Consider the following 27,233-nt stretch of genomic DNA (forward strand, 5'->3'; position numbering starts at 1 on the left):
AACCACCGAATGTTTGCTCATTAACGTTGCTCTAAGATGGCAACTCAGCGCAAATGCATGTGCCAATTGAATTGCAACAAGGAAACAGTCAGTGGTTGTACAGTATTTGAATAACGTTATTTGAAAAAGTATGAATTTCAGCAACCAAAGAAAGGCATGCAACTACAGAGGACAAACATAGGTACAAGGTTAGCTTTTCACAATAAAAACGTTTTTTTTATTGATTTTGGGCAAAATCGATGTAGTCCGGGCTGAATTCCAAAGCCTGGTCCCTGCTCCACTCCATTGGTTGATTTCATCAGAAACGTCCTTCACTGTGGAGTTTAGTCAGCTAAAGGTAGTAAAGATAAAGATCATATTACAGCGTCAACAAAACTGTCATGTCTACTCCCGCTCTCCGGCACGCGACTTCGCCGGTCTACTAACCACCAGTCCTGGCAACCCAACATTACACACTCCTGCGCCTCATCAGTCACACCTGGACTTCATCACTTCCCTGATTACTCCCCCTTTATCCAGCACTCCATTGTATTCAACCCTCAGGTAGTATTGGTTATGTTTCCTTGTCAGGCGTTGCTCTTGTTTTGTATCGTCCTATGTTCGTTAATATTAAAACTCACTAACTGCACCTGCTTCCTGACTCCCTACGTCGATGTTACAAAAGTGAGCACATTTTTAAGGACAGAGTGCACATTGGAGGGAGGAGATGGAGACAGTTTGATGGATTAAGGTACAAAAACAATTGTTAGTTAATTTACACTTATTGGTTATATTGATACATTATTATATTTTTAAGTAAATATATTGGAACGATTATGACCGTTATTTTAATCATGGCCTTCATCCATAACCATCGGTAAGGCTACACGGTTATACAATTACAGTGCCAACCCTAAATAAGTACAACCCTTGCATTCAATAATGAGAACGAGTCACGTGGGACCGCATCAAAAAAAAATTTGGCAGCACGTTAGAGAGCTCCTAATACCCACATGTAAATACTGAAATTCAACGGCATACACTTTCATTTATCTTAATATATTGACCTGAAGTACAGTTTAATATAAAGAACAAACATTTTGGAATATCTCGCTAAAAAGTGGTGCTATTGGAATGTCGACACACGCTAAACTTCTTTCTGCCTAACACACGGTATTCACAGAAGGCCACATCGGCTAGCAAACAGCAAATCCTCCCGAATCCCCCCACCAAAACATGGATAAACACGTAAACCCAGAGAAATCTGTAAATCTGAAGGATCTATTTGAGAAAATGGGACAGATGAACACGATTTAGTTGGATGTTGCATCCCATGTCTCCACGATAAAAACAAATACCGAGCTAAAGGAAAATGTTGATGCGATACAAGAGGATGGATGGGGCAGAAGGACGGATTTCGACAGTCGAGGATGCCATCTCCCATCTGGAGAAGGGTAATGAGAATCATGAGAAAAAGCTGGATATATTGTGGAATTGTGTCGAAGAATTTGAGTACAGAAGTAGGAGAAATACGGTGAGATTGGTTAATCTGAAAGAGGGGAGTGAGGCTGGCAGTGGACTAATCTTGTGTGTGCAGAAAATCGCCGCAGAAGAATTTTATGACAGGCACGAATTCGAAATTGAACAAACCCATCGCAATTTAACCATGCCTGGCGAGAAGAGGCCCCAGAGAACAGTTCTCATCCGCTTCCTACAATCTACAGCCCGGGACAAGGTACTAATAGCGGCAAAATAAAAGGGGTGGCGTTCAGTGGGAAGGCTGCCGGATGTCTTTTTTCCCCAAACCTGTCCAAGAAGAAACTACCCGAGAAGAATGTCAGGCACACACACACGGGCATTCCCAGCGACCCTGCTCTTTTCTTGGAAGGGAAAGAAAATTATTTTTCAAGGACAATGTGGAGGCAGAGAGATTCTTGCTAGAGCAAGGTGTTTAGACTAGATAAAGACGAGACAAGGTAAAAATACAAGTTGAATTGTATGCTGTTTTCTATACAAATGAAGGTAGCCTATGTGTTTGCGGGACTCTGCGGAGTGTTGCCAATTTAGCCTTGGCTCTCAAGCACCTCACAGACCATAAGTCATTTTGAGTTGAGACTGTAGGTTCTTCTGCAGCAGCAAAGACAGTTCTGTGATGATTGAATCATCGAGAAGCAACGTTACGTTCCTAGGTGCGATTTATTTTGGGATTGGTTTTCTATGTTTATTAACACGGTTTTATTGTACTGCTCAAGTGTATGTATGTATATATATATATATATATATATATATATATATATATATATATATATATATATATATATATATATATATATATAGTGAAATGTTATATGACGTTCATTAGGGTTGTCACGTGTTAAATGGGCCACTTCCCAGGCTATAACTACTCAGCGCAAATATGGCTAATGGTTATGTAAACAATCTCTTGGAATATAAAATGGTTGTGGTAACCAAGTGAAGAGGAAAGATTGACATTTAAAATAAAAAAGGCAGATAGTGTTTATACGGGAATCACATTTAACAGATACAGAGGCACTGAAATTTAGGGGAGGCTGTGTTGCAGAAGTTTATCATAGCTTTTTTAATTCCAAACAAAATGGGGTGAAAATTCTTAATTTTGTAAAGTTGAAGCAACACTGTTTGGCAGGCATATCTGCATTGAGGCGCTTATAAAATGGGATTAAGGTAGTATTATGAAACGTGTGCTCCCAACAAGGAGGACCCCAATTTCTTTCCATGAGGTCAACGTTATACTAGGAAATATGGAGTGGCAGATCGTCCTTGGAGACTTCAACCAAGTGATTGACAATATGATTGATATAAGTACATATACAGGTACGCCAAAGGATAGACTTGCAATACATATGCTAGCAGAAGATATGGGCCTTACAGACATAAGGAGATTAGTCCATCCGAATGATAGAGAACACCTTTTCTCCCACTGTCATAAGACACACTCCAGAATAGATTTCTTGATATCTAATTGCATGGTTAATAATATGATTGATTGCAAGATTGGGCCTATTGCCCTCACAGATCATGCTATATTAGAGTTACATAATGATATTGTCACAAACCGTCTCAAAGCCCGTAACAAAAAAGGGAGACAACGTGGAGATAAGGAATAACAAAATATATATTTATTAACGGAGGTAACCTATGTACAAATAAACAATGGTGTGTGTAGTCAGTAATCAGTAGTGTGAGTGGTTGCGTGTATAGATGTGATAATGAGTGTTGAAGGATGCCAAAGCACGCAAACAAACCGGCCACAAAAATGCCACAACCAAAATCAAACAGTGTGTCTGCATGGAGAGTCTCCTCAATGAATGGGGAAAAGGTGTATTTATGCCGGGACAGGTGTGTCCCATTTCGCTGACGACCCTCCCAGCTCCACCCACCGACATCCTAATTTAGGAAAACAAGAGCATAGAGAGAATTCGGCAGACAGAGTGGGAGAGTCGTCACACTCCGCCCCATAAAACCCAGGGACCAACAAGGACCCTGGAACATCACACATAAACACAACAAAATACTGCCCCAATGGCCCATCCTGCGTCCCCAATGGCCCAGCCTGCGTCCCCAATGGCCCAGCCTGCGTCCCAAGAAGGGAACAGACCGGAGCGACAGAACAGGACAATACCAAACAAAAGGTCAGTCACATAGACATTCAGGAACAGGGCGCATGGGAGAGCGCGTCAGCAACAAGCTCCCAACGAAAAGAACATCTCAGGGTCCTTCTCATTAAATTTTGGCAACAACCGTAAGTTTCCAACAATATCAAATGAGTCCAGGGCACGACAGAGAGGAGCGACCCCTAGGTAAATCTGGGTCACGTTCCCAGAGCAAACTTTCCCCTAAGAGCTTTCCTTCCCTAAGCAACTCTAGCCGCTCTTGTTGCAGCACTCTAAATCCTGTTTAAATGCCAATTATGATTTTTTTTTAAGTCCTCGGCACAGGCTGCCCCAGAGGTAACTTCAAGAATACCACTCTCCATCAGATAGGTTGATATTGAAGGCCAAAATGTTTTTGGGGACATTTGTCACTAATTTCAACCTGGTAGTGATCAGTGATCTTCAACAGCTGTTCTTTAGTACATAATTCTAACAGTTCCTCTGATGGAAAGCGAATGAACTCGTCTACACATTAAACGCCATAGTCACAAGTAAACACCAAAAAAATTACAATTCTCGCTCTTCCCCTCTGCTGAGCACACCAGACCACAACAAGAGAAATGCCAATCACACTGGGCACCACAGAAGAGAGATGAGATATATGGAGCTTCCCCGAATCCTACAATAACTCAACCTTAGTCTTTGTGCGGATTTGCAGTGGGCAATTCACATATGGTGTCCAGGGTACAGCTGGGGGCCTATAACAAGCAGCAACGGTGAAAGACTTGTTTTTGGAAAGGTGGATTTTTAAAAGTAGAAGCTCGAATTGTTTGGGCACAGACCTGGATAGTACGACAGAACTCTGCAGTAGATAGAACTGCCAAAGGGGGCGGAGTTCTATCTTGTCGGAAGATGTTCTAGTTAGGGATGGAATTTTCAGGATTTTTGGTGGCCTTCCTAAGCCATGACTCAGACACGGCTAGGATATCAGGGTTGGCGGAGGGTGCTAAAGCAGTGAATAAAATAAACTCTGAAAATGTGAGGAAGGGTAGATTTAGACTCAACACCATGCTATTACAAGAGGAGATATTTAGCCAATGATCTTAGATCAACATAGGCTCAACAAAATACTTCCACAGTATGGGAAACCTCTAATGCATATATTAGAGGGAAAATAATAGCACATGCGTCCAAAAAGAAGAGAGAAGGGGCTGAAGCAGTAAAAAGATTAGAAACCGAGATATGTGGTTTGGAAAGGGATTTGGCAAGACATTTCACAGATAGCACATTTCAAACTGACTGTAAATTGAAATTTTTGTTGCATGAAATGTATAACCAAAAAAAAGGCAGAATATGCACTGCTTAGACTTTGAACCAGTTATGAGGGAGGTGAGAAAACAGGCAGGCTACTAGCAAGACAACTAAAAATGCGTAACACTTCTAACATTCGTTCTGCCCCTGAACAAGGCAGTTAACCCACTGTTCCTAGGCCATCATTGAAAATAATAATTTGTTCTTAACTGACTAGCTTAGTTAAATAAAAGGTTAATTAAATTATTCCAGCAGTTAAGAAGGGCAATAAGATGGTGATCTCCTCCAAAGAGAAAGTGTGTTTCAATGTAATTAAGATTTATATACATCCTCCTGTTCAGTGAGCACAATAGATATGGATGCTTTTTTGTCTGGTATAGAATTACCTAGATTATCAGATAGCCAGGTAGAGGACCTGGCTTGTACTATAACAGAAGAGGTTAGAGCCGCCATTTTATCAATGAAAGCAGGGAAATCACGTGGTCTGGACAGCCTTCCTGTAGAATATAAAAAGTATATTGACATTCTCACATGGAATAGCCTTCATTTCGCAGAACAAGAATAGACTGACGAGTTTCAGAAGTTAGTTATTTGTTTCTGGCCATTTTGAGCCTGTAATCGAACCCACAAATGCTGATGCTCCACATACTCAACTACTCTAAAGGACGGTTTTATTGCTTCTTTAACCTCTCTGGGATATGTGGGACGCGTCCCACCTCGCCAACAGCCAGTGAAATTGCAGGGCGCCAAATTCAAACAAATCTCATAATTAAAATTCCTCAAACATACAAGTAGTATACACCATTTTACAGATAAACTTCTTGTTAATCCAGCCACAGTGTCTGATTTCAAAAAGGCTTTACAGCAAAAGCACACCATGCGATTATGCAAGGTCAGCGCCTAGCCACAGAAAACCATACAGCCATTTTCCAACCAAGGAGAGGTCACAAGTCAGAAATAGCGTTAAAATTAAATCACTTACCTTTGATGATCTTCATCTGATGGCACTCCCAGGTCTCCATGTTAGACAATAAATGTTTGTTTTGCTCAATAAAGTTCATCTTTATGTCCAGATACCTCCTTTTTGTTCGCGCGTTTAATTCAGTAATCCAAATGCACAAGGCGTGCTCACAAAGTCCAGACGAAAAGTAAAAAAAGTTCCATTATAGTTCGTAGAAACATGTCAAACGATGTATATAATCAATCTTTAGGATGTTTTTATCATAAATCTTCAATAATCTTCCAACCGGACAATTCCTTTGTCTTTAGAAAGGGAACGGAGCTCACGCTCAGCTCGCGCGATAAACAACTCAATGCTTTCAGCCAGACCACTGGTTAAAACAGCTCTTATTCGCTCCCCTTTCACAATAGAAGCCTGAAACATTCTAAAGACTGACATCTAGTGGAAGCCTTAGGAAGTGCAATCTGACCCCATAGACACAGTATATTGGATAGGCAATCACTTAAAAAAAACTACAAACCTCAGATTCTCACTTCCTGGTTGGATTTTTCTCAGGTTTTTGCCTGCCATATGAGTTCTGTTATACTCAGACATTATTTTAACAGTTTTGGAAACTATATAGAGTGTTCTATCCAAATCTGTGTATGCATATTCTAGCTTCTGTGCCTGAGTAGAATAAGTTTACTCTGGGCACCTTATTTATCCAAGCTACTCAATACTACCCCCCGTTCCCAAAGAAGTTAATCTGCACAAGTGTTCAGCTGTGCTAACATAATTGCAAAAGGGTTTTCTTGTGATCAATTAGGCTTTTAAAATGATAAACTTGGATTAGCTAAACACAACATGCCATTGGAACACAGGAGTGATGGTTGCTGATAATGGGCCTCTGTACGCCTATGTAGATATTCCATTAAAACAAATCTGCCGTTTCCAGCTACAATAGTCATTTCCAAAATTAACTGTCTGCACTGTTTTTCTGATTAATTTGATGTTATTTTAATGGACAATAAATGTGCTTTTCTTTCAAAAACATTTCTAAGTGACCCCAAACTTTTGAACGGTAGTGTATTTGTAAGTGTGGTTGTATTTGCAAAGTCTTCTCAACGTCTTCGTTCCAACGCCTCTTGGGTGACAGAACAGGGTTACCTAATGTAACAAATGAGGAATTTGCACTGATCACTGTTGGTATCATTACAGCAGCTAGAGTAATCCTTAGAATTTGGAAAGGTCGTGCCACTCCTACTCTGAAACAGTGGAAAGAATCAATGTTGGAGGTAGCATCTTATGAACAAACACTTGCTAAGATCACTGGTAGAATTCTAGAAGCGTTTTATTTGTCATGTTTCTAAGACTGGGAGGTGATTACTTATGCTTGTGAACCCATTTAGGTCTGTATTGTAACTTGTGACATACTATTTGACTGTATGTGTGTGTTATGTTGGTCTTCCCTGTGGCTCAGTTGGTAGAGCATGGTGTTTGCAACGCCAGCATGGTGTGTGCAACACCAGGGTTGTAGGTTCGATTCCCACGGGGGGCCAGTACAAAAAAAAAAATTTTTTTTTTTTTTTAAATGCATGAAATGAAATGTATGCATTCACTACTGTAAGTCGCTCTGGATAAGAGTGTCTGCTAAATGACTAAAATTTTTAAAAAAAAGTTAAATGTTGGAGGATATGTCTGTCTGTCTTAATGTCATGCTCAATGTTTTTTTTTGTTTATTTGTGAAAAACATTTTAAAGTGATTTAATAATTTAAACAAAATAATGGGATAACACTTCACTCCTATGTTTCCTGTCTGCCCAATCTCTTTTCATAAACAGTAGGTCACATTGAAAATTGTTTATATGTCTCTAATCAAGTAAGGTGTTTTTGCCTTAAAAAGAGGGGGTCAAATAACCTATATTATTAAAAGGCAATATATTCCACTAAGACATGGATTCTTTGCAATTCAATTCTCTGGAGGACTGAAACATTAGAACATAGCATTGTGGGAAAACGATGGAAGCAAATGGAAGAACAGAGGAGGAAAGAGAAAAAGAAATGGAGACCGAGCATTTGGCTGAAATCCTGCACATGATTTAAGCGGACTGTGGGAGTACCTTGTCTTAAAGACCCAAAACAAAGCCAAATACAGCATGATACAGCATAAACTGACACTGAGACTACATCACAGCAGACAGTAGAGATCAAGCACAGATCAGACAGTTTTAATACACTAAATATTACATACAGTGCATTCGGAAAGTATTCAGACGCCTTGACTTTTTCCACATTTTGTTACGTTACAGCCTTATTCTGAAATGTATTAGTTTTTCCCTCAATCTACACACAATACCCCATAATGACAAATGTTTTGGATATGTATTCAGACCCTTTACTCAGTACTTTGTTGAAGCACCGTTGGCAGCGATTACAGCCTTGAGCATGACAAGTATTACAAGCTTGACACAAGCGTATTTGGGGAGTTCCTCCCATTCTTCTCTGCAAATCCTTTCAAGCTCTGTCAGGTTGGATAGGGAGCGTCTCTCCAGAGATGCTCGATCGGGTTCAAGTCCGGGCCCTGGTTGTGCCACTCAACGACATTCAGAGACTTGTCATGAAGCCACTCCTGCGTTGTCTTGGCTGTGTGCTTAAGGTCATTGTCCTGTTGGAAGGTGAACTGTCACCCCAGTCTGAGGTCCTGAGCACAATGGAGCAGGTTTTCATCAAGGATCTCTGTACTTTGCTCCGTCCATCTTTCCTTCAATCCTGACTAGTCTCCCAGTCCCTGCCGCTGAAAAACATCCCCACAGTAGGATGCTGCCACCACCATGCTTCACCGTAGGGATGGTGCCAGGTTTCCTCCAGACATGACACTTGGCATTCAGGCCAAAGAGTTCAATCTTGGTTTCATCAGACCAGAGCATATTTTTTTTTAACCCTTTTTCTACCCAATTTCGTGGTATCCAAATTGGTAGTTAGTCTTGTCTCATCACTGCAACTCCCGTATGGACTCGGGAGAGGCGAAGGTCGAGAGCCGTGCATCCTCCGAAACCCAATCAAGCCGCACTGTTTTTTCACACAATGCCCACTTAACCCGGAAGCCAGCCACACCAATGTATCGGAGGAAACACCGTGCACCTGGCGACCATGTCAGCGTGCACTGCGCCCGGCACAGGAGTTGCTAGTGCGCGATGGGACAAGGACATCCCTGCCGGCCAAACCCTCCCCTAACCCGGACGACGCTGGGCCAATTGTACGCCACCCCATGGGTCTCCCTGTTGCGGCCGGCTGTGACAGAGCCAGGACTCGAACCCAGAATCTCTAGTGGCACAGCACAGTCCCTTAGACCACTGCGCCCCTCGAGAGGCCCAGACCAGAGCATCTTGTTTCTCATGGTCTGAGAGTCCTTTAGGTGCCTTTTGGCAAACTCCAAGTGGGCTGTCATGTGCCTTTTACTGAGGAGTGGCTTCCATCTGGCCACGAATACCATAAAGGCCTGATTGGTGGAGTGCTGCAGAGATGGTTGTCCTTCTGGAAGGTTCTCCCATCTCCACAGAGGAACACTGGAGCTCTGTCAGAGTGACCATCGGGTTTTTGGTCACCTTCCTGACCAAGGCCCTTCTCCCCCGATTGCTCAGTTTGGCTGAGTGGCCAGCTCTATGAAGAGTCGTGGTGGTTCAAAACTTCCTCCATTTAAGAATGGAGGCCACTGATCTTGGGTACCTTCAATGCTGCAGAAATGTATTGGTACCCTTCCCCAGATCTGTGCCTTGACACAATCATGTCTCGGAGCTCTACCGACAATTCCTTCAACCTCATGGCTTGGTTTTTGCTCTGACTTGCATTGTCAACTGTGGGACCTTATATAGACAGGTGTGCCTTTCCAAATCATGCCCAATCAATTGAATCCAAACAAGTTGTAGAAACATCAAGGAAGATCAATGGAAACAGGATGCACCTGAGCTCAATGGAGTCTCACAGCAAAGGGTCTGAATACTTATATAAAATACAATTTCTGTAGATTGATGAGGATTTGTTTTTATTTAATCCATTTCAGAATAAGGCTGTAACGTATCAAAATGTGGAAAAAGGTAAGGGGCCTGAATACTTTCCGAATGCACTGTAAATCAGACACCAAAACCATCTTGACCCAAACGATCCGATTTCGGCCTAAATAAATCTCCCTAAAACAATCTTAAAACAGTGAAGGAAACTGACGAAGGACGATTTGGTTGGGCTGAAACTATTAGTAGAACGAAAGTTTTTACTTTTAAGGCACTCTAAGATGTGTCACATTGCACTGAGAGAACTGGCTTGTAAAATAAAGTGAAACCCCAATTAGTTTGGATCTGCACACTGACAAATTACACAGCACTAGGCCATGATGGGGGGGGGTTGGGCCACTCCATAGTGCTCACACCAGATGTTCCCCATTTATAGCAATGCAAGCCCCAGCCCTGACAACCACACTTACATCAAAGTGAGACGAAATCAAAAGGAGCTCACATTAAAATAGCTTTCTCATTTTTTTCATTTCTTATTCCCTTTATCGTTTGAGAGGCAACCAGCGATTGGGTGATACTTAGCAACGCGGCAACCTGAGTTTTTCTGTGGGGGAGCTAATGATGCGTGGGGGGGGGGGTGTCTGAGTATTAGCCTGCGCAACAGACTGGTCAGATACTCACTTTACCCTACATATCAAACACATTGCTTTCTAACAAGGTCATGTTGGCGCTATAACTGTGTATGAGGATCTACTGGTGATATTCCATCTGAAAACAATGGTGTCCCAAATGGCACCCTATTCCCTATTTAGTGCATTAATTTTCATTAGGGCCCTGATTAAAAGTAGTGCACTATATAGGGAATAGGGTGCCCTTTGGGACTTAACCAAGCTGGCAGTCATAATAGAGGAACCAAGTCTGGCTCGAAAGCAGGTCAAGTTGAGCCATGTTACACATCTAAATGACTCCATCCAACACAGATGGTAGTTTTGAGATCAACAGACTTCCCCGTCGCTTGGCCAGTACATGATTGGATCTCCTAAAAAGGTTCAGAGCAGGGTGTCCCTTAGGAAAACGTGGCGCCGGACATTTAACCGGCAACATTCATATACTGGACATTTGAGAAATTTACCGGACTCATATGCATTAGGTGCGTAACCGGTTTAGGGCGTCCACCCACAATACTCAGAATATGGTAATTCATATTAACAGAACATGCAAGTCGAGGATGTAACGATATGCGGTACTTGTTATCAAATTCTGATGTGCACTTTGAACATGTCAGAATAACTGTCCACATTTACTTTCTCAGTAAAATCACTAGCCTGTGCCAATCTACTTTAGTAGAAAAGTTTAGGCTGCTTATTCTATCGGTCAGCTTGTGGAGAAAGAAATATCCCATTCCAAACAGACTCTGGGACAGTTGTGGGACGCTAGATCCCAAATTCATATAACGAGTAGGCCTAGGCTACATTTTATAATTTTTTACTTTGAAAAACAATGAGTCTGATGCAACAGATCAGAACAATTAGCTTAATGTTGATAAACTATTATGTGTTAACATTATAAGCGCAGCAATGCACACAGGGCAGTAGGCTACGTGCGAATCTTCGTTGCAATTAGCCGGAAAACACATCAAAAGGGCACTGCACATCTGAGTGGTTTCATGTGAGAGAGATGAAAATTTCCATTAGAAAGAGATGAGAGCAAACAAGTAAATTGAAGCAAGGTAAGACATGTCTCATAATATAGTATGTATTAAAACACAGAAGTTTCAAACAATTAGGTAGGCTATATGTTTTCAGAATGCATAGCCTACTGCCTCCAGCTCATTGCAAAGGTGTGTGATGTGCTGATGCCACATTCAAAACAACTCAGAACTTGTAAATCTCCGACTTCAGAGCGTTCAAGACAAGTGGGAAATGGGGAAAAAACAAGCGCCGACTGGGATTTTTGTTGTCATTGCGGTCATCCAACCCGGGAACTCAGGCCCCTTTCTAGAGCGCCGACTTTCCGACCTGAAGATCATTGACATGATTTGACCTTGTATTTTTCCAGAGTTTCCAGTGGTCTTGAATGCACCAGAAGATGCTGCAACACGAGCTCTTGTGCTGTCTGACAGATTTTCCACTCAAAGGCGCTGTATCTGTATGCGTGATAAATAAATACTACACACACACACACACACACACACACACACACACACACACTTGCCAATTTAATTACATTTTGCAAATTAACCTATAGACCAATAAGCATGACCAGTTAAATGTACACACACAAAAGTATGTGGACACCCCTTCATATTAGTGGATTCAGCCATTTGTCACACCTGTTGCTGATAGGTGTATAAAATTGAGCACACAGCCATGCAATCTCCATAGCTGAACATTGGCAGAGAACGGCCTTACTGAAGAGCTCAGTGACTTTCAACGTGGCACCGTCTGTCACGCCCTGACCAGGTGAACTCTTCTATTTTGGTCAGGGTGTGGCATTTCTATAGTTTATTTTCTATGTTTTTGGTATAGCCTTGCTTTGGGGCGTAATTCTATGTTGGGTTCTGTTGATTCCCAATCAGACAGCTGTCGCTAGTTGCCTCTGATTGGGGAATCATATTTAAGTTCCTTTTCCCCCCACGATGTTTGTGGGTTGTTGTCTCTTTGTTTTGAGCACATAACGTATCGACAGTTTTCTTGATTTTGTGTACATGTTTAATTCCAGTGTGTTCAATAAACATGTGTTCGCTCCCAGCTGCGTTTTGGTCCGCTTCCTCGTCACCAGGCGACGATCGTTACAGAACAACCCACCAAACCAGGACCAAGCAGCAGAGGAACGAGGAGTTGAGGAAACTCGAGAGGCCTCCCCAATAATTTTTTGGGGGGGGCACAAGGGGAGTTTTGCGGGGCAAGTTTGGAGCCCCAGGCCAAATCCCCGGACTGCTTTTCGGAGGCCAGTTAATGGACAGGGCTTATGCTTCGGGGTAATGGGTGTTATGGCGAGGCCAAGTGTTTTTAGGCCAGTACGCGCTATACCAGCGCCCCGCAGTTACCAGGGGGTAGCAGGCATTCAGCCAGAAAGGGCGATGCCAGGGTTAAGCTCGAGACCGCCAGTAAGCCTCCATGGTCCTATATATCCGGTACCAGCACCACGCACCAGGCTTCAAGTGCGTGAACCCAGCCTCGCCAGTCAACAGTCGTCGGAGCTGCCCGCCAGTCAACAGTCGTCGGAGCTGCCCGCCTGTCAACAGTCGTCGGAGCTGCCCGCCAGTCAACAGTCGTCGGAGCTGCCCGCCAGTCAACAGTCGTCGGAGTGGCCAGACTGCGCTGAACTGCCGGAGTGGCCAGACTGCGCTGAACTGCCGGAGGGGCCAGACTGCCCAGACTGTCCCGAGCTGCCAGACGTCCCCAGTCCTGTCCGGCCCATTCCTGCTCCCCGCACCAAGCCAGTGGTGCGTGTCCCCAGTCCTGTCCGGCCCGTCCCTGCTCCCCGCACCAGGTTGGTGGTGCGTGTCCACAGTCCTGTCCGGCCCATCCCTGCTCCCCGCACCAAGCCAGTGGTGTGTGTCCCCAGTCCAGTCCGGCCCGTCCCTGCTCCCCGCACCAAGCCAGTGGTGCGTGTCCCCAGTCCAGTCCGTCCCTGCTCCCCGCACCAAGCCAGTGGTGCGTGTTCCCAGTCCAGTCCGGCCCGTCCCTGCTCCCCGCACCAGGTTAGTGTTGCGTGTCCCCAGTCCTGTCCGGCCCATTCCTACTCCCCGCACCAAGCCAGTGGTGCGTGTCCCCAGTCCAGTCCGGCCCGTCCCTGCTCCCCGCACCAAGCCAGTGGTGCGTGTCCCCAGTCCAGTCCGGCCCGTCCCTGCTCCCCGCACCAGGTTAGTGGTGCGTGTCCACAGTCCTGTCCGGCTCATCCCGGCTCCCCGCACCAAGCCGGTGGTGCGTGTCCCCAGTCCAGTCCGGCCCGTCCCTGCTCCCCGCACCAGGTTGGTGGTGTGTGTCCCCAGGCCAGTCCGGACCGTCCCTGCTCCCCGCACCAGGCTGGTGGTGCGTGTCCCCAGGCCAGTCCGGACCGTCCCTGCTCCCCGCACCAGGCTGGTGGTGCGTGTCCCCGGTCCTGTCCGGCCCGTCCCTGTTCCCCGCACCAGGCCCACGGCGCGTGTCCACAGTCCGGCACGGCCTGTGTCCGGTCCACCGGTGACCAGTCCTGTTCCGGTCGGCGGCTCCGCTCCGGAGCCTGAGCATGCCGCTCCACCGTGGTCCAGTCCGGGCCAGAGGGGTAGGGCTAGGGTGGAGGCAGGGGGAGAAACACGCCCGGGGCCAGAGCCTCCACCGAGGGTGAGGCGCCCACCCGGGTCCCCCCCCTAATAGACTTTAGGTTGGTGCGCCGGGAGTACGCACCGTTGGAGGGGGGGTACTGTCACGCCCTGACCAGGGGAACTCTGCTATTTTGGTCAGGGTGTGGTATTTCTATGATTTATTTTCTATGTTTTGTTATAGCCTTTCTTTGTGGTTTATTTCTATGTTGGGCTCGGGGGTGATTTCCAATCAGACAGCTGTCGCTAGTTATGTCTGATTGGGAATCACATTTAAGTTCCTTTCCCCCCACGATGTTTGTGGGTTGTGGTCTCTTTTGTTTGAGCAGTTAATGATCAGGCATTTTCTTGATTTCGTGTACGTTTTTAATTCAGTGTAAGAATAAACGTGTTCGCTCCCAGCTGCGTTTTGGTCCGCTTCCTCATCACCCGACGCCAATCGTTACACCGTCATAAGATGCCACCTTTCCAACAAGTCAGTTCATGAAATTTCTGCCCTGCTAGAGCTGCCCCAGTCAACTGCAAGTGTTATTGTGAAGTGGAAACGTCTGGGAGCAACAACAGCTCAGCTGCGAAGTGGTATACCACACAAGCTCATAGAACAGGCCCACTGAAGTGCGTAGGGGGTAAAAATAATCTGTCCTCGGTTGCAACACTCGCTACAGAGTTCCAAACTGCCTCTAGAAGCAACGTCAGCACAATAACTGTTCACTAGGAGTTTTATGAAAGTGTTGGCTGTAGTGGTGTAAAGCTCGCTGCCATTAGACTGGAGCAGTGGAAATGCGTTCTCTGGAGTGATGAATCACGCTTTACCATCTGGCAGTCCGACGGACGAATCTGGGTTTGGCAGATGCCAGGAAAACGCTACCTGTCCCAATGCATAGTGCCAACTGAAAAAGTTTGGTGGAGGAGGAATAATGGTCTGGGGCTGTTTCATGGTTTAGGCACCTTAGTTCCAGTGAAGGGAAATCTTAATGCTACAGCATACAATTACATTCTAGTCAATTCTGTGCTTCCAACTTTGTGGCAACAGTTTGGGGAAGGCCCTTTCCTGTTTCACCATGACAATGCCCCTGTGCACAAAGAGAGATCCATACAAAAATGGTTTGTCGAGATCTGTGTGGAAGAACTTGACTGGCCTGCACAGAGCCCTGACCTCAACCCCGTCGAACACCTTTGGGATGAATTGGAACGCAGACTGCAAACCAGGCCTAATCACCCAACATCAGTGCTTGACCTCACGAATGCTTGTTGCTAAATGGAAGTAAGTCCCCACAGCAATGTTCCAACATCTAGTGGAAAACCTTCCCAGAAGAGTGGAGGCCTGTTATAGCAGCAAAGGACGGACCAACTCCATATTAATGGTCATGATTTTGGAATGAGATGTTCGGCGAGCAGGTGTCCACATACTTTTGGTCATGTAGTGTATATCCATCGACTAGTATTCCCATCAATTAATAGGCTAAAAGGCATTATTTCGCAATGGGATTTTTTCTTCTCCTGGACAATTGGCTGGCGCCAATTTTATTTATCGGCTTATCTATTTTAATCTGACAAAAGCCGGCTATTACCAGCTAACGGAAACCCTGGTTGAGTTACTGTAACTACATGACTATAAGGATTACTTTTGGCTTTAGAGATGGACTTCTGTAATTCCTCTCTACGCCCTCTCGTTGGCCTAATGAAACCAAGACGTAAATCACTCTTAGCGAATCTAAAAGTGTCTATGAAATGTAGCTGCACGCCAACTCAGGAAAAAAAAGTTTAACTTAGTTAATCAGCGGCGCAAATATCAAAGTAAATACATTTATGAACTTCTTATATCAATATATAGGTATAAATCATTCAAGCACAAGATCACCATTTGAGTTACTCCACTTTTGATCAATCCAATTATGGTTATTGACCAATGATATGTAAAGTGGAAATGGTCTTCAGGTCTTCTACAAGCTGGAATGTTGAATAAAATTAAATTTGTACTTACTGTACCAAGTACAACAATATCAACAGGAAAATATTTTTAATCCAACTTGTCAAGGAGCTGGTAGTGCGTTCAGATTTCTATCACATACAGCATGCACACACAATGTAAATACATGTATACTTGCCAAGCTCGCGCACATGTGTACGTGGTTGTGCACATGCTTCATGTGAATCTGAAATATCAAATTTACCCAAGTACTCAGACCCTTTACTCAGTACTTTGTTGAAGCACCTTTGGCAGCGATTGCCTCCTGAAGTCTTCTTGGAATGACGCTACAAGCTTGGCACATCTGTATTTGGGGAGTTTCTCCCATTCTTCTCTGCAGATCCCCTCAAGCGCTGTCAGGTTGGATGGGAAGCATCACTGCACAGCTATTTTCAGGTCTCTCCAGAGATGTTCGATTGGGTTCAAGTCTGGGCTCTGGCTGGGCCACTCAAGGACAGAGACTAGTCCCGAATCCACTCCTGCGTTGTCTTGGCTGTGTGCTTAGGGTCGTTGTCATGTTGGAAGGTCAACCTTGCCCCAGTTTGAGGTCCTGAGCAGGTTTTCATCAAGGATCTCTCTGTACTTTGCTCCGGTCATCTTTCCCTCGATCCTGACTAGTCTCCCAATCCCTGCCGCTGAAAAACATCCCCACAGCATGATGCTGCCACCACCATACTTCACCACCATACAATTGAGTATGGTGCCAGATTTCCTCCAGACATGACACTTGGCATTCAGGCCAAAGAGTTCAATCTTGGTTTCATCAGACCAGAGAATCTGGTTTCTCATGGTCTGAGAGTCCTTTAGGTGCCTTTTGGCAAATTCCAAGTGGGCTGTCATGTGCCTTTTACTGAGGAGTGGCTTCCATCTGGCCACTCTACCATAAAGGTCTGATTGGTGGAGTGCTGCAGAGATGGTTTTCCTTATGGAAGGTTCTCCCATCTCCACAGAGGAGCTCTGCAGACTGACCATCAGGTTCTTGGTCACCTTAATGACCAAGGCCCTTCTCTACTGATTGCTCAGTTTGGCCGGGTGGCCAGCTCTAGCAACATTCTTGGTGATTCCAAACTTCTTCCATTTAAGAATGATGTAGGCCACTGTGTTCTTGGGGACCTATGCTGCAGAAATTGTTTGGTATCCTTCCCCAGATCTGTGCCTCGACACAATCCTGTCTCAGAGCTCTACGGACAATTCCTTCGACCTCAAGGCTTGGTTTTTTGCTGTGACATGCACTGTCAACTGTGGGACCATATATAGACAGGTGTGTGCCTTGGTGGACTAAAATCAAGTTGGAGAAACATCAATGGAAACAGGATGCACCTGAACTCAATTGAGTCTCATAGCAAAGGGTCTGAATACTTATGTAAAATGTGTGACAGTTTTTTTTTATTTTAATACATTTGCAAAACTTTTTACAAATTCTGTTTTCACTTTCTCATTACACAGAATACCCCATAGATTGAGCTTTATTTATTTATTATTTTAGAATAAAGCTGGAGCAAAAAAGTGAAGGGGTATATATATTTTCCAAATGCACTGTATATACAGGGGGTACCAGTACCGAGTCAATGTGCAGGGGTACAGGTTACACAAGGTAATTGATACATGTAGGTAGGGGTAAAGTGACTATGCATAGTCAATACAAATAGTCCAGGTGGCCATTTGTTAATTGTTCAGCAGTCTTATGGCTTGGGGGTACAAACTGTTAAGGAGCCTTTGGACTTGGTGCGCCGGTACCGCTTGCTATGCGGTAGCAGAGAGAACAGTCTATGACTTGGGTGACTGGAGTCTTTTACCATTTTTGGGGCTTTCCTCCAACACCACCTAGTATAGAGGTCCTGGATGGCAGGAAGCTTGGCCCCAGTGATGTACTGGGCCGCACGCACTACCCTCTTTTTGAGGATCTGGGGACCCATGCCAAATATTTTCAGTCTCCTGAGGGGGGAATAGGCGTTGTCGTGCCCTCTTCACGACTGCCTTGGTGTGTTTGTACCATGATAGTTCATTGATGACGTGGACACCAAAGAACTTGAAGCTCTTGACCCACTCCACTACAGCCCTGTCGATGTGAATGGGATGGGGGGTATTTGGCCCTCCTTTTCCTGTAGTCTATGATCAGCTCCTCTGTCTTGCTCACATTGAGGGACAGGTTACTGTCCATCTCTGACCTCCCTATAGGCTGTCTCATCATTGTCAGTGATCAGACCTACCACCATTGTGTCGTCAGCAAACTTAATGATGTTGTTGGAGTTGTGCTTGGCCATGCAGTCGTGGGTTAACAGGAAGTACAGGAGGGGACTAAGCACGCACCCCGAGGGGCAGATGTGTTGTTGCCTACCCTTACCACCTGGAGGGTGGCCTGTCAGGAAGTCCAGGATCCAGTTGCAGAGGGAGGTGTTTAGTCCCAGGGTCCTTAGCTTAGTGATGAGCTTAGTGGGCACAAGGGTGTTGAACGCTGAGCTGTAGTCAATTAACAGCATTCTGTTGGGGATGGAATGCGAATTGGAGTGGGTCTAGGGTTTCAGGGATAATGGTGTTGATGTGAACCATGACCAGCGTTTCAAAGCACTTCGTGAGTGCTACGGGGCGGTAGTCATTTAGGAAGGTTACCTTTGTGTTCTTGGGCACAGGGACTATGGGTGTCTGCTTGAAACATGTATGTATTACAGACTGTCAGGGAGATTTTGAAAATGTCAGTGAAGACACTTGCCAGTTGGTCCACGCATGCTTTGAGTACACGTCCTGGTAATCCGTCTGGCCCCACGGCCTTGTGAATGTTGACCTGTTTAAAAAGGTCTTGCTCACGTCGGCTACAGAGAGCGTGATCACAGAGTCGTCTGGAACAGCTAGTGCTCTCATGCATGCTTCAGTGTTGCTCGAAGCGTGCATAAAAAGGCATTTAGCCCGTCTGGTAGGCTCACGTCTCTGGGCAGCACGTGGCTGGGTCTCACTTTGTAGTCTAATAGCTTGCAAGCCCTGCCACATCCGACGAGCATCAGAACCGGTGTAGTAGGATTTAATCTTAGTCTTGTATTGACACTTTGACTGTTTGATGGTTTGTCAGAGGGCATAGCAAGATTTCTTATGAGTATCCACATTAGAGTCCTGCTCCTTGAAAGAGGCAGCACTAGCCTTTAGCTCGGTGCGGATGTTGTCTGTAATCCATGGCTTCTGGTTAGGATATGTACATACGGTCACTCTGGGGACCACGTTGTCGATGTACTTAGAGGTCAACCGATTAATCGGAATGGCCGATTAATTAGGGCCGATTTCAAGTTGTCATAACAATTGGAAATCTGTATTTTTGGACGCCGATTTGGCCGTTTTTTTTTTTTTAACTAGGCAAGTCAGTTAAAGAACACATTCTTATTTTCAATGACAGCCTAGGAACGGTGGGTTAACTGCCTTGTTCAGGGGCAGAACGACAGATTTTTACCTTGTCAGCTCGGGGATTCAATCTTGCAACCTTACGATTAACTAGTCCAACACTCTAACCACCTGCTTTACAAAGCACTCCACGAGGAGCCTGCCTGTTACGCGAATGCAGTAAGAAGCCAAGATAAGTTGCTAGCTAGCATTAAACTTATCTTATAAAAAACAATCAATCATAATCACTAGTTAACTACACATGGTTGATGATATTACTAGTTTATCTAGCCTGTCCTGCGTTGCATATAATCGCTTAGGTACACATTGCTCCAATGTGTACCTAACCATAAACATCAATGCCTTTCTTAAAATCAATAAACAAGTATATATTTTTAAACCTGCATATTTAGTTAATATTGCTTGATAACACGAATTTCTTTTAACTAGCGAAAATGTGTCACTTCTCTTGCAACAGAGTCAGGGTATATGCAGCAGTTTGGGCCGCCTGGCTCATTGTAAACTGTGAAGACTATTTCTTCCTAACAAAGACAGCCGACTTCACCAAACGGGGCATGATTTAACAAAAGCGCATTTGCGGGAAAAAAAGCACAATCGTTGCACGACTGTACCTAACCATAAACATCAATGCCTTTCTTAAAATCAATACACAGAAGTATATACCACTGCGAGCTCACAGAACAGGGCTCCGGGCAGCCGAGCGGAAATGGAGGAAAACTCGCCTCCCTGCGGACCTGGCATCCTTTCACGCCCTCCTCTCTACATTTTCCTCTTCTGTCTCTGCTGCTAAAGCCACTTTCTACCACTCTAAATTCCAAGCATCTGCCTCTAACCCTAGGAAGCTCTTTGCTACCTTCCCCTCCCTCCTGAATCCTCCTCCCCCCCCTCCTCTCTCTCTGCGGATGACTTCGTCAACCATTTTGAAAAGAAGGCTGATGACATCCGATCCTCGTTTGCTAAGCCAAACGACACCGCTGGTCCTGCTCACACTGCCCTACCCTGTGCTTTGACCTCTTTCTCCCCTCTCTCTCCAGATGAAATCTCGCGTCTCGTGACGGCCGGCCGCCCAACAACCTGCCCACTTGACCCTATCCCCTCCTCTCTTCTCCAGACCATTTCCGGAGACCTTCTCCCCTACCTCACCTCGCTCATCAACTCATCCTTGACCGCTGGCTACGTCCCTTCCGTCTTCAAGAGAGCGAGAGTCGCACCCCTTCTGAAAAAACCTACACTCGATCCCTCCGATATCAACAACTACAGACCAGTATCCCTTCTTTCTTTTCTCTCCAAAACTCTTGAACGTGCCGTCCTTGGCCAGCTCTCCTGCTATCTCTCTCAGAATGACCTTCTTGATCCTAATCAGTCAGGTTTCAAGACTGGGCATTCAACTGAGACTGCTCTTCTCTGTGTCACGGAGGCTCTCCGCACTGCTAAAGCTAACTCTCTCTCCTCTGCTCTCATCCTTCTAGACCTATCTGCTGCCTTTGATACCGTGAACCATCAGATCCTCCTCTCCACCCTCTCCGAGCTGGGCATCTCCGGCGCGGCCCACGCTTGGATTGCGTCCTACCTGACAGGTCGCTCCTACCAGGTGGCGTGGCGAGAATCTGTCTCCGCACCACGTGCTCTCACCACTGGTGTCCCCCAGGGCTCTGTTCTAGGCCCTCTCCTATTCTCACTATACACCAAGTCACTTGGCTCGGTCATATCCTCACATGGTCTCTCCTATCATTGCTACGCAGACGACACACAATTAATCTTCTCCTTTCCCCCTTCTGATAACCAGGTGGCGAATCGCATCTCTGCATGTCTGGCAGACATATCAGTGTGGATGACGGATCACCACCTCAAGCTGAACCTCAGCAAGACGGAGCTGCTCTTCCTCCCGGGGAAGGACTGCCCGTTCCATGATCTCGCCATCACGGTTGACAACTCCCTTGTGTCCTCCTCCCAGAGTGCTAAGAACCTTGGCGTGACCCTGGACAACACCCTGTCGTTCTCCACTAACATCAAGGCGGTGACCCGATCCTGTAGGTTCATGCTCTACAACATTCGCAGAGTACGACCCTGCCTCACACAGGAAGCGGCGCAGGTCCTAGTCCAGGCACTTGTCACCTCCCGTCTGGATTACTGCAACTCGCTGTTGGCTGGGCTCCCTGCCTGTGCCATTAAACCCCTACAACTCATCCAGAACGCCGCAGCCCGTCTGGTGTTCAACCTTCCCAAGTTCTCTCACGTCACCCCGCTCCCCCGCTCTCTCCACTGGCTTCCAGTTGAAGCTCGCATCCGCTACAAGTCCATGCTGCTTGCCTACGGAGCTGTGAGGGGAACGGCACCTCCGTACCTTCAGGCTCTGATCAGGCCCTACACCCAAACAAGGGCACTGCGTTCATCCACCTCTGGCCTGCTCGCCTCCCTACCTCTGAAGAAGCACAGCTCCCGCTCAGCCCAGTCAAAACTGTTCGCTGCTCTGGCACCCCAATGGTGGAACAAGCTCCCTCACAACGCCAGGACAGCGGAGTCAATCACCACCTTCCAGAGACACCTGAAACACCACCTCTTTAAGGAATACCTGGGATAGGATAAAGTAATCCTTCTCACCCCCCCCCCCCCCCGAAAGATTTAGATGCACTATTGTAAAGTGGTTGTTCCACTGGATATCTTAAGGTGATTTGTAAGTCGCTCTGGATAAGAGCGTCTGCTAAATGACTTAAATGTAAATGTATATTTTTAAACCTGCATATTTAGCTAAAAGAAATCCAGATTAGCAGGCAATATTAACCAGGTGAAATTGTGTCACTTCTCTTGCGTTCATTGCACGCAGAGTCAGGGTATATGCAACAGTTTGGGCCGCCTGGCTCGTTGCGAACTAATTTGCCAGAATTTTACGTAATTATGACATAACATTGAAGGTTGTGCAATGTAACAGGAATATTTAGACTTAGGGATGCCACCCGTTAGATAAAATACGGAACGGTTCCGTTTCAAACGGCACTCGCTCTGAGACTTGGAGTAGTTGTTCCCCTTGCTCTACATGGGTAACGATGCGTCGAGGGTGGCTGTTGTCGATGTGTTCCTGGTTCAAGTCCAGGTAGGGGCGAGGAGAGGGACAGAAGCTATACTGTTACACTGGCAATACTAAAGTGCCTATAAGAACATCCAATAGTCAAAGGTATATGAAATACAAATCGTATAGAGAGAAATAGTCCTATAATAACTACAACCTAAAACTTCTTACCTGGGAATATTGAAGACTCATGTTAAAAGGAACCACCAGCTTTTATATGTTCTCATGTTCTGAGCAAGGAACTTAAACCTTAGCTTTTTTACATGGCACATATTGCACTTTTACTTTCTTCTCCAACACTTTGTTTTTGCATTATTTAAACCAAATTGAACATGTTTCATAATTTTTTTGAGGCTAAATTTATTTTATTGATGTATTATATTAAGTTAAAATAAGTGTTCATTCAGTATTGTTGTAATTGTCATTATTACAAATATAAAATATTACAAAAATATAAAAATCTGCCGATTTAATCGCTTTCTGCTTTTTTTGGTCCTCCAATAATCGTTATCGGCGTTGAAAAATCATAAGTCGGTCGACCTCTACCATAGAAGGTGAGCATTTGCCCACTGAAGTCGGTTATGACGCCAAACTGCAGTCAGGTCAAGACCCTGGTGAGGACGATAAGCACGCAGATGAGCTTCCCTGAGACAGTTTGTGACAGTTTGTGCAGAAATTCTTCAGGTTGTCCAAACTCACAGTTTCATCAGCTGTCCGGGTGGCTGGTCTCAGACGATCCCGCAGGTGAAGAAGCCAGATGTGGAGGTCCTGAGCAGGCGTGGTTACACCTGATCTGCGGTTGTGAGGCCGGTTGGACGTACTGCCAAATTCTCTAAAATGACGTTGGGAGGCGGCTTATGGTAGAGAAATGAATACCAAATTCTCTGGCAACAGCTCTGGTGGACATTCCTGCAGTCAGGATGTCAATTGCATGCTCCTTAACTTGTCATCTGTGGCATTGTGTGACAAAACCAAACATTTTAGTGTACTTTTGTCCCCAGCACAAGGTGCACCTGTGTAATGATCATGACGTTTAATCAGCTTCTTGATATGCCACACCTGTCAGGTGGATGGATTATCTTGGCAAAGGAGAAATGCTCACTAACAGGGATGTAAACAAATTTGTGCACAAAATTTGAGAGAAATAAGCTTTGAACATATGGAACATTTCTAGGATATTTTATTTCAGCTCATGAAACATGGGACCTACATTTTACATGTTGCATTGATATTTTTGTTCAGTGTAAAAATGTAGCTGTGTAAGTAAAGGCAGATACACTTATAACATGTGGCATGCCTTAGAGTACTAACTATAGAGAGAATCAAGGCTGGTAGTTTGAGCAGATGTTGTGCCCTATATTTATTATTTATTTTACCTTATTTAACTAGGCAAGTCAGTTAAGAACAAATTCTCATTTACAATGACAGCCTAGGAACAGTGGGTTAACTGCCTTGTTCAGGGGAAGAACGACAGATTTTTACCTTGTCAGCTCCGGATTCGATTTCTAGCAACCTTTCGGTTACTGGTCCAACGCTCTAACCACTAGGCTACCTGCCACCCATGTAGTCCTTCATGTTATGTAGCCTCAGAAAATGATCAAGTTTGTATCATGTTCCATAATGAGAAAATAAAATAAAACAAAAAACAGCAAACGACGTATTACTAATGACAACCAGTATCCTATCAAAACTGACATGGCACTTACATGCACTTAGGCTATAGCAAATGCTACACGTTTAGGTATTTAATAGGCCTTTTGTTATTGAAATAAATCTTAGGAGATGTCCAATGCATAGAAGATTTTAATGTGGGATAATATCGTGATGACGGTCTGGGCGCGATAATTCGTGTTCGCTGACTAACCGGTTTCATGCTCACGTTTAAATTAATGCAGCGACATGAACGTCACATATTAACAGTTAACGGTTCATTGTGTTTACATATAGCCACCACGTACGACAGTCACCGCCAAGTACATGGGAGTATCGGTAGCCTACTACAAACCTGTTTGCACACCATTGTTTGCGACGTTCTTCATTACATTAAAATACCCAGTCTAAGGTTTGTCCCACGACCCTACTCGCAAGTATTTTTCTAAACAGCACATCGGTACACGGTGGTGAAAATAACATTCACTTACCTAGAAAAATGGTGCATAGGGAGAGACACGGACAGTAATGCAGCACCAACGTTAAATAGGGCACGTCTTAAAATGCATACTTAAGTCAAGCGAGAATGCGTATTGCTTAAAAAATAAGCTGCATTCATTATTTTCCTCGGACGGAGCAAGCTTGAAAAAAGTCACTCTCCGAGATCTTTCCGCATTTGGAAGCGGTCGTCAGGAAATGTGATGTCATGGCTTTATATTGCTCTCGCCTCCGAGTCCCCACGCTCTCATTGGGGCAGCCAATGTCCGTGTGGTCCTTATCTTATTTGGAAAACTAACCAAAACTAACCATCTTAGTCCATTTAAAAAATGTAAAAAATTACAGTACCTCCCGTGGCATATTATGTTGTTATACTAAATTCATGACTACTATCCTATACTATATATACACTCTATTACAGCCTACTATAAAGCATACTAGCCTATACTATTTTGTCCCCTTTGAGATGATATCCAAGTGGGGTAAATGCTAAGAAAGTCCTGTGCTCCAGTCATTGTGATTTATTTCCCACCGTGTAATTATCTGTTTTACCAGGTAATTTCCCGTGTCTAACCTCCAGACATACACTACCGTTCAAAAGTTTTGGGTCACTTCGAAATGTTCTCATTTTTGAAAGAAAATCCAAAAAATTTGTCCATTAAAATAACAGGCCAGTTTTATTGCTTCTTTAATCAGGACAACATTTTTCAGCTGTGCTAACATAATTGCAAAAGGGTTTTCTAATGATCAATTAGCCTTTTAAAATGATAAACTTGGATTAGCTAACAAAACATGCCATTGGAACTCAGGAGTGATGGTTGCTGATAATGGGCCTATGTACGCCTATGTAGATATTCTATAAAAAAATCTGCCGTTTCCAACTTCAATACTCATTTACAACATTAACAATGTCTACACTGTATTTCTGTATTTCAATTTTATGTTATTTTAATAGACAGAAAATTTGCTTTTCTTTCATTTACATTTACATTTTAGTCATTTAGCAGACACTCTTATCCAGAGCGACTTACAGTGGTGAATGCATACAAAAACAATGACATTTCTGAGTGACCCCAAAGCTTTGAACGGTAGCGTACTTTTGACAAATAGAAGTCTGTGGTTTGATCATTTGACCCTGTGCACATATAGAACTAAAATGGCGCTGGAGAGGAAGGCAGACATTTTACGTGTCCCCAACCGATTGTGATTTAAAAACAAATTATTTGCGTTGTTTGTAACTTATTTTTTTACTGTTTTGTACATAATGTTGCTGCTTCCATCTCTTATAACCGGAAATAACTTCTGGACATCAGGACTGCAGTTACTCACCACGGACTGGCAGAATCCTTTTTTTCCTTTCACGAGTCTGACGAGCCTGACGCGAAGGATATACTGCTTTCTCGGGAACAGGCCCAGATCCCCATGATTTGCGTGAAGAGGAGGCAGCGATAAAGGGGCCGAAGGGCGGGCTGCCTTCTGAGAATTCATAGACAATCGAATAAACCCCCACTTCCTTTCATTCTGCTACCAAACGTGCAATCTTTGGAGAATAAAATCGATGACCTACGCAGAAGACTAAACTACCAACGGGACATTAAAAACTGTAATATCTTATGCATCACAGAGTTGTGGCTGAACGATGACACTATCAACATACAGCTGGCTGGTTATACACTGTACCGGCAGGATAGAACACCAGCGTCTGGTAAGACAAGGGGCGGCGGACTATGTCTTTTCGTCAATAACACCTGGTGCACGATATCTAAGGAAGTCTCAAGCTATTGCTCGCCTGAGGTAGAGTATCTGATGACAAGCTGTAGACCACACTACCTACCTAGATAGTTTTCATCTGTATTTTTCGTAGCTCTTTACATACCACCACAGTCAGAGCCTGGCACTAAGACAGCATTGAATGAGCTGTATTCCGCCATAAGCAAACAAGAAAATGCTCACCCAGAAGCGACGCTCCTAGTAGCCAGGGACTTTAATGCAGGGAAACTTAAATCCATTTTACAAATTTCTATCAGCATATTAAATATGCAAACAGAGAAAAAAATTCTGGACCACATATACTCCACACACAGAGATGCATACAAAGCTCTCCCTCGCCCTCTATTTGGCAAATATGACCATAATTCTATCCTCCTGATTCCTGCTTACAAGCAAAAATTAAAGCAGGAAGCACCAGTGACTAGATCAATAAAAAAGTGGTCAGATGAAGCAGATGTTAAACTACAGGACTGTTTTGCTAGCACAGACTGGAATATGTTCCGGGATTCCTCTGATGGCATTGAGGAGTACACCACATCAGTCACTGGCTTCATCAATAAGTGCATCGATGACGTCGTCCCCACAGTGACCGTACGTACAAACCCCAACCAGAAGCCATAGATTACAGGCAGCATCCGCACTGAGCTAGAGCTAGAGCTTTCAAGGAGTAGGACTCGAACCCGGAAGCTTATAAGAAATGCCGCTATGCCCTCCGAC

At 44.7% G+C, this 27,233-nt stretch overlaps 1 protein-coding gene across 7 annotated transcripts in view; it reads right to left on the reverse strand.

Moving 5' to 3' along the window:
• The window catches only part of LOC115150452 (nck-associated protein 5-like), a 125,387-nt gene extending 100,393 nt beyond the window's left edge, over positions 1 to 24,994 (reverse strand). For 4 of the 7 annotated variants that reach the window (XM_029693757.1, XM_029693754.1, XM_029693755.1 and 1 more), the window contains exon 1: positions 24,740 to 24,994. The gene's annotated coding sequence lies outside the window, so the exon portion shown is untranslated. The remainder of the gene's footprint in view (positions 1 to 24,739) is intronic. The other 3 variants (XM_029693761.1, XM_029693760.1, XM_029693756.1) reach the window with 1 other exon arrangement.
• Between the last annotated feature and the right edge of the window lie 2,239 nt (positions 24,995 to 27,233).

Source organism: Salmo trutta, chromosome 16 (assembly GCF_901001165.1).
Source record: "Salmo trutta chromosome 16, fSalTru1.1, whole genome shotgun sequence".
NCBI lineage: Eukaryota > Metazoa > Chordata > Actinopteri > Salmoniformes > Salmonidae > Salmo > Salmo trutta.